General features: G+C 37.3%; 1 protein-coding gene across 1 annotated transcript in view; it reads left to right on the top strand.

Moving 5' to 3' along the window:
• ZCCHC24 (zinc finger CCHC-type containing 24) overlaps nucleotides 1-14,225 on the top strand; it is a 158,086-nt gene that overhangs the window by 31,507 nt on the left and 112,354 nt on the right.

Genomic DNA, 14,225 nt, shown 5'->3' with positions numbered 1-14,225 from the left:
GATGATATTTGTTTATGTGTTTAGATCTCAAATTAGAAGAAAGGTGAAATGTAAATAAAGTTTCTCATATGATGATATAGAGGAAACCTGTGGACTGACCATTTGGAAGGAGTGCCATATCAATGCTGGGGATATTTCCAATTTTCATCTTACCATACCACTTATATTTAACTAGTCATCCCCGCCATGCGTTACTATGGCCCAGTCTGTGTATGTGTGTTTTGTGTGTGTATATGTGCATATATGTGTGTATATATTTATGTATATGTGTGTTTCTGTATATATATATATGGTTTTGCACATTCATTGTAATGTAATTTTTGATTTTTGGCTTTTAAAGTCTCTTCTGCTGTGTTTTTTCAGTGTTTTTATGAGTGATGGGCACTCGTTGGCCTGATCGGTGTATTGTATCCAAATTTGGTGTCAATTCGTCCAGTGGTTTTTGAGTTATGTTAATCACACAAAGTAACAATACATTTTTATTTTTATAGATTGTTGAATGTGCTTTACATATATAGGGTGCAAGAAAAAATAATACTCTGAAGACATTTTGCTTGGCCTGTTGCCTTCACTAAAACCCAAGCAAGCAAGTTGGTGAATTTTCGCTACCATTATATAAGCGTGCCTCCCATTCCAAAGAAGAACAAAACACAATTAAACGTTGCTTTAAAAATAACATTTTGATGCCAGCTTTCAGTCTTGTCCCTGATGACTCCACCCAAACTAAACCACCGTGCATAGCCCACAAACCACAAAAGAGCACACCAATAGTTTGGCACAACAAGAGCGTTTTCACATTAAAATGTCCCACCCTCCAGGAATCTGGGAGAAGAAAGAGTATCTTCATCTTGTCTAACAGCAGCCCCTTGTTTTCTGTTTCTGTCTTTTACAATACGTTTTTCTAGTGTTGCAATGATATCTCCACAATTTTACCAACAGTGGCACCAATATGCTTTGAATCAGGTTTAGATCAACTTGCCATATTCTTGAGATACAGGGTTTGGTATATAATTACTGTAACAGTTGCTTCATTTTCTCTTAAATAGCTGTTTGTTGACGTAGTGTTGGGCTGATAGATGACCTTTTACCTAATTCCTTGCAGTTCATGTTCCACCATATTTCCAGGGCTGGTTGAAACTGGAATCCTTGCCTCCTCCCTTCCCAGAGGACCATTTTTTGGCCAAAGTAGTTAAAATACCCTATTCTCATTATTCTTCTTTTTACTCCAGGTGATGTCATAATTTCCACTGAAACCCCTTGGTTTCAGAGGGGCTTATAATATTGGCCATAAAATGGTTCACTCTGCAGAAAATTGGCACACAAAGATAAAGCTATTTGACCATTTGTATAAACACAGAAAGTACAGATTAGTGTTTTTTAGTGTCTTTTCCACCTATTCCTATCCTTCTAACCTCCAGAGCAGCTTCCCCCGTTCCCAAATGCATTTTTTTCCTGATTTCCAAAATGATTCCGCTTTGGAATAAAATTTAAAAATCATTTTCTGTGTCAAAACTTCAATGCAATCCTCTAAATCACTAAAGGTTGTGAGTTCTCATCAAAAGTAAAATGTATGATCATTTCTAGGTATGCTGTGGGCATCCTCAGCCACACGTTTTGTGTAATCCTAAACATGATTTCAGTGAGATCCACCTTCCATGGAAATTAGCAAAGATAATAATAATTTGAGAGGAAGGTATTGTGAAATTTTAAATAAGTAGGTGACATTATCAAAAGGGCATGTTGGGATATGCAGTAGTATAAGATGGTTGGAAATAGCAACCTTCTACAAGCCTCCTGTACTAGTTATTTGTTATGTATATAATTGAGATTGCATAATATATTGTACTAGCTGTATCTGCCATGTGTTGCTGTGGACAACCTTATCTCCCTCTTTCTCGCCTTCCTCCCCCCCCCCCCCATCTTTCCTTCCTTCCCTTTTTTCCTTTCTCTCCTTCCTTCCTCTTCCCTTCCTTCCCTTTTCTTTCCCTTCCTCTTTTTCCCCTTTCTTCCTTCTCTACCTATTCTTGGACGTCCACTCCCAGCAGTGCTCCTGATAGATCTATCTAACTACCTATCTATTTCTATCTATCTGAAGGATTGCTGGCAGTTGCAGTCCAGGAATAGAAAATTGGAAATATGCAGGGATTGGGATGCTCTCAAAGAAATCCAAGGAGGAAAAAGCTTGCCTCTTGGAAGCAGTGCATTTGGATCATCCTCCTCTCCTAAAGGGCCTGGTCTAGGGGATGCTGGGAGCTTTAGTCCGGAAGAGAGTGTGGATAGATATGTTATTGTGTGCTGGGAGTCTTTTGCGCATGCGCTGTAGTATCTTTTGTGATTTTTAAGTCCCTTCTGCTATGTTTTTCAGTGTTTTTATGAGTGATGGTCACTCGTTGGCCTGATAGGTGTATTGTGTCCAAATTTGATGTCAATTCGTCCAGTGGTTTTTGAGTTATGTTAATCCCACAAACTAACATTACATTTTTATTTATATAGACTACCTGTCCCATGCCACGCGTTGCTGTGGCCCAGTCTGTGTATATGTTTTGTGTGTATATATATATATGTGATTGTGTGTGTATATATATTTGTGTATATGTGTATATATGTGTGTTTGCATATATATGTGGTTTTGCTCATGCGTTGTAATGTATTTTTTTTATTTGTGGGCTTTTAAAGTTTTTTCTGGGTTTTTTTTTTAGTGTTTTTATGAGTGATGGTCACTCATTGGCCTGATAGGTGTATTGTGTCCAGATTTGGTGTCAATTAGCCCAGTGGTTTTGGAGTTATGTTAATCCCACAAACGAACATTACATTTTTATTTATATCGAAGATAGAAGATGTATATATTGGTTTGCAGTTTTTCCTTTAACTCTATGTTGTTAGAGGTTGTAAGAGGGGCTACAGACCATGTGACCTAGATCTTAGAATGTTCAGGGTGAGACTCCATTTTAGAATGGGTCTGAATCAGAAGTCATTTGGAGTTGGTTAAGTCAGCTTGAGTTAGAAGTCAATTGAGTTGGTAGATGTCGGTTAGAGCAGGAATATAGTACAGTATGCCGCAGTGAGATGTTAGTTAGATTATGAGTCTGTTTGCATCAGAAGTACAGTACAGAATAGTACAGTTGATATATAATTCAATTAACATGAAACCAATAAGCATGTACCTGAATGTTAATACATGAAGTTTGTAAGTAAATCAACTTTGTTAACTTTTAACGAAAACTACTTATTTTTTGGTCTCATGAGAGCATGATTTAAAGGCAATATATTTTATGGAAGAGTAGATACATATTTTTGGGCAACTGAAATAACGCTTCTGAAGATCTGCTATATATTTTATGCATTGGCATATCTTTGTTCCTAACAGTTCAGAGAGATAACCAGATATATTAGTCTAACAACTGAGAAACCTAAATTGTCTTGCAAGAATAGTAGTGGATATTTACCATCAAGGAGAAGATTGACTCAAGTGGGTTTTTGACTTCTCAGGAAGATCACACTTTACAAAAATGTTACGATCTCTAACAAAGTTGTGCATTTCCAGAAAGTTATGATTATTCCAAATAATGTGAATGCAAATTAATCTGCAAAAGGGTCTCACTTCCAAAAAGCCTTTTCCCAACAGATCCAGGGTAAGAAACATGTGGTCTTCCAGAAATTACTAATGTCAAATTCCCAACATGGCTGACAATTGGGCATACTGGCTATGATTGATAAAAATTAAAATTCAAGATATAGTGGGCCAAATGTACCTTGCCTCTGCATTAGAACTTCCTTCTCTTCTGTTAGGTCATCCTGTATGTGGATAAAATAATATGTCAGATATGTTGTGTGGCATGTAGCCTTTTGTAGGCCCTACTGTATGTTACATATATTTGCAACGCCTTATTCTGCACCATCTTCTGATACAGGCTGGGTTGGTAATGCCGCCTCTTTCCTTTTTCTTACTTTAAGGAAGTTGAAAAGAATGTGCAGTCCCACATAAGTTTAAATTTTAATTACTATAATAGCTGTGATTCAGATATTTAAGTTTGAAAGAAAGGACCATAGCTCAGTGGGAGATCACATGCTTTCAAAGCAACAGGTCCTGGGTCCAGGTGCTGTCCTACCCAAATGGGGCTGGGTCATATTGACTGACACCCTGGAGAGTTGTTGACAAACCATTTCGACCCACAAGAAAACTTTTTCAAGTTTGCAGTGGGATTGTTCTGTCTTCTGTAGTTATTTTCTTCTACATCTGTGAGTGACCTTTAAACCAGACATGGCTTTGTGAGCATTTTTAATTATGAGCATGCAGCTGACCAGGTCTCTGTTTACACAAAACAGAGCCAGCCCTTCTATTCCAGAGTGGAACTTCAGTTTGGGGTGGATTAAAAACAGTTTAGAGGAGATTGTCTGTGGGGAAATTGCAAAAGACCTCTGGTGATGAGGTCCTTTACTTGAAATAAACAAAAAGATAGTTTTGACTTTGAGCTTCCTCACTTGAAATGTAATAGTGAAATGAAAGGCTGTTTCATGTGTGCCAGAACATATGTAACAGAGTGTGATTGATAGAAACTTCTAGGAGTAGTAGGTTTTTCAGAGGGGCTAGCAGTACTTAGACTTTCATAGGATTTGTTAGCAGAATTGCCTCATAGTAGGTAAAATTAAAGGTTTTCTGCTGACATTAAGTCTGGTCATGTCCAACTCTGAGGGCTGGTGCTCATCTCCATTTCTAAGCCACCTCCAAGGTCATGTGGCCAGCATGACTGCATGGTGCGCCGTCACCTTCCCACTGGAGCGGTACCTATTGATCTACTCACATTTGCATGTTTTCGAACTGCTAGGTTGGCAGAAACTAGGGCTAACAATGGGAGCTCGCCCCGTTCCCTGGATTTGAACATGTGACCTTTCAGTCAGCAAGTTCAGCAGCTCAGCGCTTTAACCCACTGTGCCACCTGGGGTTCCAGCCTCATAATATACCTCCAAAAATATTCATATTCATGGAATCACTGTGAATCCCAGGCAACAAAGATTTATCCAATAGGTGATAGGACAATCTTGAAAACATTTATGAGTAAATCCCACCAGGCCTGTTACAATATACAAGTGAAAAGAAGATAAATGTCCCAGTCTCCTGCTATGATATGGACTGGTGGACAGTATAGTTGTGAGAATTTTGTTGGTTTGCTTAGTTGAACCATGTATAGTTATATTTTTCCATTGCATATGTCAGAATCCAAAATCCAGGCAAACTGTTGGGAAAGGGGAAGGAAGCCGGCAAAGCCATGCAAGCAGCAGGAAGGGTAGGCTCTGGGTTCATTTGGAGGGCAGTAGGAAAATTGCCAAGGCAGCAATAAGAATAAACTAGGGTTTCAGGAAACAGCAATAGCAAAGCAGGCAATCTTTGTCCAGGTGCCTTCACAGCATCCAGTCCAGATTCTAGCTTCAGAGGGGTAGTTTAACCTGGAACCCTAGAAGGAAAAAAATGAGTTCAATTTCATTTCCTTGCTTGCTGTGATCATGATTAAACCATCTCTCCTCACCACAAGTTGATACTTAAAGTTAAAAACAAAGATGTGTTTAAACTTAATGTATAGTTTGCTCCTCTGTTTATACAGTTAGCAGGCCAGTGGTAGATGTTTCTCCCTGTATGATTTCAGGTCTTATTTTATTTGTGGTCTGCTTTTCTCTCAGTTGGGAATCAAGGCAGTTTACAGTAAGGTTAAAAGAAGATTCAAGAAAATCCCTGATGATGAAAACTTTTTAATCTTTCCTATTAGCTACCATATCATATTAAAACACTAACAATATCAAGTAGTAATGTTTTTTAAAAGTTGCATATGCAAGCTATTCAGTTAACTCTTTGAATGTTAACCACCAAATGCCTATTTGGGTAAAAAGATATTTATCACTGGGGGAAGCATATCAGGGAGGTACCAATCTAGTTGCCCACAACCTCAATGCAACCACTGAGAAATCCGTCTCGGGTGGCCTCGGCAGCCAATGGTGATGCTCAAGGACAGGCAAGGAAAAACTTTGGCCTACCAGGTGTTTTGGACTTCAACTCCCACAATTCCTAATAGCCGGTATGCTGTTAGGAAGTGTGGGAGTTAAAATTCAAAACACCTGGAGGGCCGAAGTTTGTCCACGCCTCCTCAAAGATCTCAGGACTTGGCCAGGTTCATATGGGGAGATATAGGCTGTCAGATTTAAAGACATTATAGGTTAGTACCAGAACTTTGAATTGTTCTTAGAAATGAATCTGCAACCAGGAAAGTTTGTTTCAGCAGTACAACCCAGTTTGCAGGAAAATGGAAAGTGCAACCGGTATATCTGAAGACTCTCTCATAAAATTAGCAGTTTTCATGCACAAAGAAAAAAAACCTGTATTTAAGAGGTCATTTTTCATTCTTTTGAGAGTCGTCTACACAGGAGGAAAAAAAATCCTTACCCCATCTACAGTTTTACCGTTTTTGGTAGGAATACAATTTTTTAAAAATCACTTTCTTTAGAGTTTTAGGAAAAATTGATTTTTTTACTTGTGTTACAAAATGGATTGGGGTAGAATGAGCTAACTGGATGACAATGTGGCGATGGTGTGTCACCATTTGTTTATTAATTTTTTTCAGAGCATATTACTAAAAGCAACCGGGGCTTCTGAAATTGAGGCATCTCTTTCAAAGCTAACGTGTGTTTGGTGGGAGATGGTGAATTATCATGGCAGAAAAGAGCCCAAAGGGTGATATTTTGTTGTTGTTTTTACTTTAGTGAAATTGCTTGTAAAAAATATTGGTCTCCAATTGAGCGAACTGTATTCATTCAGTGTCCTGCACACTGAGAATCTAATCATTTACCATTCTCTCCTGAAGCTTGCACTGCTGTTTGGGAAATACTGTTGGGAGTCTGAGAAAAAAGAGAGAGTATATGTTTGAGGAACAAATAGTCTTCATTTGGTATAGATCTCTCTACATTATTGTTATAAAGCATAATCCAATAATTTCTTTATGGAGGGGGAAGAGGTTTAGAGGACATATTGGAGTGTAAGACAGATAATCCCTTAGATGCAGCTCATGTTGTCAGCCTCACTCTGATCCGCAGGGTTCCCATTATTCAACCCCTGAAATCTCCCCTGTGCTTTTGGAGTCAGTGGCTCCTGGAGCAAGTAAAGGTCCTTCAACTGTAGAGGTGCTGAGCAGTGGAGTTGGAGCTGGTCACCTGGTTGGAGTTGCACCTCTGTCTAGGCCCCTCAGGTGAATGTTTCAGTTTACTTGTAAGATACTTCATCTATGAGTTTGTCTAGAACTATCCAAGGTTCTGATTTCTTTATTTGATCTTGGCTTGTTGCAACATGCTCACTGCTTTTCTTGATTTTGCCACATGAGAATCATAACCTGCCTCAATAAGGTGGCAACTCTCAGACTGAAGAATCCTCTGCCACAGAAAGCTCAGTTGGCTCCTCTGCTAGCCAGTAAAGATATCCCTGTTTACTATAGCCTATCAGCATTCACTGTTTAACGCATGAGGTTTTTTAATTGGGACATGGCATATTTAAGTTGTCCATCCGTATTTGTGGATTTGATTATTGGCTGATTGCTATATTTGTTGCTGTTTTTCCTGCTGCTGCTTTAGATATTTGTAATCCCTCCCATGCAATTCTTTGGTCAACTGCTGCTGGAAGTTGTGAAATCTTTGGGTCACATATTGGGGAAAAGGAGCTTTTTGGTACAGAATGCTAAATGCTCCCTCCCTCAATTGCCAATCACAGGATTACATAGGATGGGACTATGTCAGTGAAAGTGAAATAATAGTATTAGAAATCTGTAGTGTGGATTGACTCATATCTTCTTGATAGTGACACTGGGCAGAATGTGTGTGTAGGTTTGTGTGCATGCATGTGCAATGTTTTAGAAGCCCTTTCTCTACAACCCATGCCATTATAAGCATTGCATTTGCCCCATAATATACACCATAAGAAAAATCAGGCAACAGAGATGGAATTGTAGACAGTATTAGTAAGGGAATGAGGCAGATAAATTAAAAGCAATTAAAAAAATAAAAAATAGTGTTTTATGTTGTTGACCTTTTAATATGGTAGCTAATGGTTGTGTGACCCACAACTGTATAAAATACACATTGAACTGGATTATATGGCAGTGTGGACTCTGATAATCCAGTTCAAAGTAGATAATATGGATTATCTGCTTTCATATTGTGGATTATGGCTGTATGGAAGGGGTCTGAGTGTGTGTGACTTAAAAACATGGCTTAGCTAGGAATAGAAGAAGTACTCTTACATGGCTCAGGTGGGCAGCAGAAAAGGATGGAATAAAGCAGTGGCTCTCAACCTGTGGGTCCCCAGATGTTTTGGCCTTCAAGTCCCAGAAATCCTAAAAGCTGGTAAACTGGCTGGGATTTCTGGGAGTTGTAGGCCAAAACACCTGGGGACTCACAGGTTGAGAAACACTAGCATAAAGGATGTGTGTCTATATGTGTATGTTAGTAAGTATATATGTTTTGGGGAAAAAATCCAACTGGTAAAAGTTAAAACCTTAAATTAATTAGCAGTATTTTAATCTTACATGTTATGCAGCCTTTTCCTCAATAAAGTCTTAGCTGTCACATCTGTGTTCTAAGCTTCTTTATGTTCTCTAGGACCTGAATCAGATTTATTTCACAAACTAATTTTGTTCCCTTCCTGTGATTCCTTCTTAAACCATACTCCCTGCTTCTTCAATCTGCATTGTTTATTTCACACTAAGAAATTGGGGGTGGATGAAGAATCTGCTACAGCCTCAGGGTAGTTCTCAGATTTTATCCTTGTGGGCCTTTTTGTACTCTTTATATGCGTACATTTGTAAAAACAATTAAAAGAAATAAATCATTTAAATTAAAAACAACACTCATTCTGAACATCCTCTAAAAGTAAAAATAAATAAAAGAAGAGGATATTGCTTATGATATTTTCTCCCAGACAACTGACAAAAATCATTCCCAAAACTTAAAAATATAAATAGATTTGTAGCCAGCACAAGAAGACACAATGCCACATGGTGGAGAACAAACTGGCCAACTTCTAAGAAAGCCACACATCAAAATGACACTGAGGAGAGATTTGTGATTTTATAAATCCTCTCTGTGTCCTGTTTGTGCCTGTTTAGCTGGGCAGATCTACTATTTTGAAAGCCGTTGCTCAATCCTGGGCTTATTTTTATTTTTGGCCAATTAGAGAATTGTGTAGGTGCTTCTGTAAAATGGGTGCCATGAGGGGTTTTATTCATATCAAAAATGCTTCCATAGCAGACCAAGCAACATCTGACACTGAAAACAATAAAGAATCTAGTGAGCAGTTGACTTGAATAAATTGAGTGCAAGGATAGGGATGGAGTCAAAGCCCCAAAACAAAAAGGTGTCTCCTTTGAGCTTTCTGCTATAAAAGAACACCCATCTCACAAAATGGAAAACTCGGTTTTCATGGAAGGATGAGGTTGAACAAATTTGTCACACCGAGATTTGTGATGCATATCTTCTCTCCTTCTCTCCAAAAGTTTCCAATAGCATCTATTCTCCTTTCTCAATTTCTCATTGTCCCAGGCAGAATTGACCATTGCATTTAGATTTTAAAATATTTTTAAACATAGAGTCCTACTCCCTTTCTCATATTCAGTATTCTCTGTTTCAATATGGATCTAGGATGTAATATCAATTGTCATAGGAGAACAGCCAAAGAAGAATTTTATTGACCAGAAATTGGGCGTGTCATTAGTGGAGCTTCACAAAACCTTTATGGGCATTTTAGGTTGGGAGCCTCTGGTGGCACAGTGGGTTAAACCACTGAGCTGGTTGACCAAAAGGTCGCAGATTCAAATCCAGGAAGTGGCGTGAGCTTCCGCTGTCAGCCTCAGCTTCTGCCAACCTAGCAGTTCGAAAACATGCAAATGTGAGTAGATCAATAGGTACTCCTCCGGTGGGAAGGTAACGGCGCTCCATGCAGTCATGCCAGCCACATGGCCTTGGAGACAACGCCGGCTCTTTGGCTTAGAAATGGAGATGAGCACCACACCTCAGAGTCGGACACGACTAGATTTAATGTCAGGGGACAACCTTTACCTTTACTTAGGTTGGTTGCCTTACAGAACATCATTTTAGCTACAACATCAATTCCCAACTAGTTGAATATCTCAGGCTTAGCAGTACTTGTCTTTTGTTAGACAAATACTGAAGAATAATCAATACCATCTTTCAGTTGTTTTCTGAATATTTACATTGCATGTTATTCAAACAGAAAATGAAGATCTCATTAAAGAATGAATTTGCCTTTGAGATGAGATAGAATGAGTTAAGAAATGAAGGCCAAGAAATGTAAGGAGAAAAGTCTCCTTGCAGTCTCTCTCTCTCTCTCTCTCCCTCTCCCTCCCTCCCCATGTGATGTACTGTTCAAATGGTCCTTATTTTCCAAACAATGATTTGCAAAGGTGACTTTGTCCTTGAATACAAGGAAAGACTACTACAGGATTTTATATCACAAACCATAAATAAAGGTGGTCCACTTTTTACTGACACCCAAGTCATTACTAAAGACATTTTGGAAAAAAAATAAAAACTTACCACTACTGTTAAAAAGATTAATTCCATCAAAGTGATTATTGGTTTCCTGCTGGTTTGGAGCTCCAAAATGGCACAGCTCTGGCTTTTGCTGGGGTCGACCTTCACACTAAAGTGAGCAGATGTCCCAAGGAGGTGAAAGACAACAAGAGCATTCATCAGGGAATAGTTAAATCACAGCAGGCTTCCCAGAGAAAAATCTAAGACAGATGTAGATCTGAGTTCTCCTTGTTACTATTTGACTGTAAAACCCAGAACACTGTGTTTAGGGCCTCTTTAACCAGTCACAAATGAACAATTACTCTTGGATTTTTCTTGTTATTTATTTTTCCAGGTTTTAAAATTGCCCTTTCGGAATATCCTTGGATACCAAGAATGCGTGTGTGCAAGAGAGATTCTTTGACATTTTCCATTCATGTTTTCTAATCTCACAGTGATTGTGGGAGATGACAGAAAGTAACCCTTTAGTCACTTTATGTGATTGCTTTTCTGTTTCTTTTCCCCCCATATATTTTTATTGCAAATATCTGAGGAATGGGAAAGGATACCAGAATGGATATAGAACAGGGCCATTTTATACATCTTGCATTTTCATCTTCTTCCATTTTTATCTAATACAAAAAGGTTTCTATGATGTTAAAAAACAAAATAGAAAAACACCATTTGTTTTCTAATCTAAAGCAGAAGGCTAAAAAACAAGTGTACAGTGTTTGAAAACAAAGAAGATAGAAAAGTTTAAAAATGGAAAATAGAAAGGCCTAATTCTTCCTACCCTTTCTTTGCTGTCTTCTTCATAATAAAAAAACTATTCTGTCATAAAACTTCTCATCTCTGGTAAATTCACTTTCTAGGATCCCTTGGATATCATTGAGGATCACAATTGTCAGTAACTTCTCTATTTTTTTTATTTTCTTGTTTTTTCTACATCCCTATTCTACTAATTTCCCTTGATGCTATATAAAACTCAATATTTTCATTTTCTTTTCTTCTTTAAAATAGTCAAAAAGGGCTGCCATTCTTCTTCGAATTTGGAGGGATCTGGCAATTGTATAAGCCTAGTCAGTTTGTCCATCTCTTTCATGTCAAACATTTTTGTAATCCATAAATCCTGGGTGAGAATTTCTTGTTTTTTTCAATAGTAAGCATAAATAATCCTTGCTGCAGTCACCATGTATAAAAAGAGCATCAGAATTTTTTTGATAGTGTTAAATTTGTAAGTCTCAATAGAAAAGCTTCTGACTCTGATTGTACTTTTATTTATTTATTTTTATTTTTAAATCGTATGTGTGTGTATATATATATATATATATATATATATATATCATACACACACATACACACACTCACACACATACACACACATACACGCTTTAGGGCATGTCCACTACATATGGCTAAAAGTTCCTTCTTTTTATGACATTCCTAACAAAAAAAATTAAATTTTTGGTTCCATCTTCACTAACCTTTCTGGTGTCATGTACCATCTAAACATAATCTTAGTTTATAATGTTTTGTAAAATTTATATTTATTTTCCACAACTGTTCCCATTTGTCTAGGTGGATATTATGGCCCACATTCTTTGACCATTGAATCATGTAATCTTGGTTAGATGTACTTCTGTGTCTAATTGTAATAATATTTTATAGACTTTTGCATTTTTTCTCTAGACTTGAACAATATTGTCTGTTTCATTACCTGTCCAATCAATGCACATCGTCTCATCCATTTATTTGGAATCTTTCTTGTAGTTGTCTATATTGAAACTATTAAGGTTGTATGCCTTCTTGTAGTTGGCTTGGATTTTTTTTTTTAGATCAGCTTCATTTTATTGTCCAATTCATGCCTGTTTATAGGTTGATCATATATCTCCCCCATCTCTGTGCAATGGAAGGCGTCTTTGGTAGATATCCACAAAGGTATTTTTAAGTAGAGTCTTGATTTGTACTTTCCCCATACTCTGTATAGTGTATTTCCTAGCAGAGGAAATTAGAGTCAATTGTTTTTCATATATGAAGTTTCTATGCCATCTATATATTATGTAAATCATGTTCTTTTAGTGTCAGTAATTGTTTATTATATAGCGTTATCAATTATTTTATCTGAACTAGAGCTCGATCTTCATAGTATAGCTTAGAGCCAGACTCCCAGCTTAGAGTTTTGATTTTTTTTTCTACAAAGGAAATGGAGAATGCCTTGGTTTTCATTGTGTTTATGGAAATATTCTATCAAATTGGGTATCCCACATTTTCTCTAATTTGCCTTCCATGTAAGAAGCCTGCTTTATCTTCATGTATCCAGTCATTTATATTCTTTAATCTGTTTGCCAATATTGTAGCAAATGATTTCTAATTGGTGTTTAGCAATGAAATAGGTCTATAGTTCTCGACTTTTAGGGGATCCTGATCTTCTTTCAGGATCAATGTAATATTTGCTTCTTGACACATCTCTGGTATCTGCTTTTTTACTATCTCAATTCAAAACTTTGTGAAGAGGTAGTTCAGTTTCATTAGCTAGTGCTAATAGATTGCAGTGAAGCCATCTAGTCCCGGTGCCTCCTCTAATTTCAAACCCTTGATTGCCATAATCACTTTATGCATTGTTATTCGGTTGTTTCACAATTTGTTTCCTCCTTATTTGCAGGAATTCTTTAATCTCTTTCTAACATTTATCAAGCTTTTCTTGATTCTTCAAAGGACATTCATTAATTTTCCATTTAAATTATTTTCTTGGGATTGCAATTTCTATTGTTCTTGGTCAGTGGTCTGAAATAATCTTTGACTGGATTTGAGCCTTTTAAATAATATTTATAAATTCATGAATTCATATGAATTCTTGAGTTGTGTCTATCAGAGAAGCTTTTCTGTTTCTTGAATTTGGTCCTGTTTGTATATTTGCTTAGTCTATCTTGAGATTTACAACCAAAGGACTTGTGTGGAAAGAGTAATAAAATGCTTCTGTTTGTTAAGGAAGCAACTGTTTGAGACTTGCCAGATACAGCAGATGATGTAACAATTGGTTTTTCTAGACTGATGGCAAAGTTGTCCAAAGATAGTGCTAATAATCTTAGGTATATAATATGGAAGGACGTGGTGGAGTAAGTCTTGAAAGCTTAGAAGAACATTAACAAAACAGGAGAAAGATATCTCAATGCTTAAGGGAATCATAGAATCATAGAATAATAGACTCGAAAGAGACCACATCTATTCCAACCTCCTGTCATGCAGGAAAATTACAATCAAAGCATCCCAACACATGGCCATTCAGCTTCAGTTTAAAAGGCATGTGGTTGTCAAAAAAAAAAGAAGGTAAAATGAAAAGCAGGGGAAAATGGAACAAGATATCTAAAATGGCACATGGGGGTGCATTTTTTTAAAATTTGCTACATCTCCAATAGCTATGAGACATACAGGGAGTCAATAGGTACAGTATTTCCTATTGATACATGAACACATTATGAAACACTGAACATAATGAGGGCTTACCTCTCAAGCAGTAGCTAAAAGCACAGTTGTTTCAGGTAACAACCCTCTTTTTACCTTGATTAGTCAAAAAATAATCTAGTTGGAATTTGTGCTTATGATCCTGAAAATATTCCTGATGGTTTTATGCCTAGAATCGATTCTGGGGAGAGGGGATACTC

The sequence above is a fragment of the Anolis sagrei genome, chromosome 3 (assembly GCF_037176765.1).
Source record: "Anolis sagrei isolate rAnoSag1 chromosome 3, rAnoSag1.mat, whole genome shotgun sequence".
Classification (NCBI taxonomy): domain Eukaryota; kingdom Metazoa; phylum Chordata; class Lepidosauria; order Squamata; family Dactyloidae; genus Anolis; species Anolis sagrei.
This window is presented reverse-complemented; position numbering and strand designations above follow the sequence as displayed.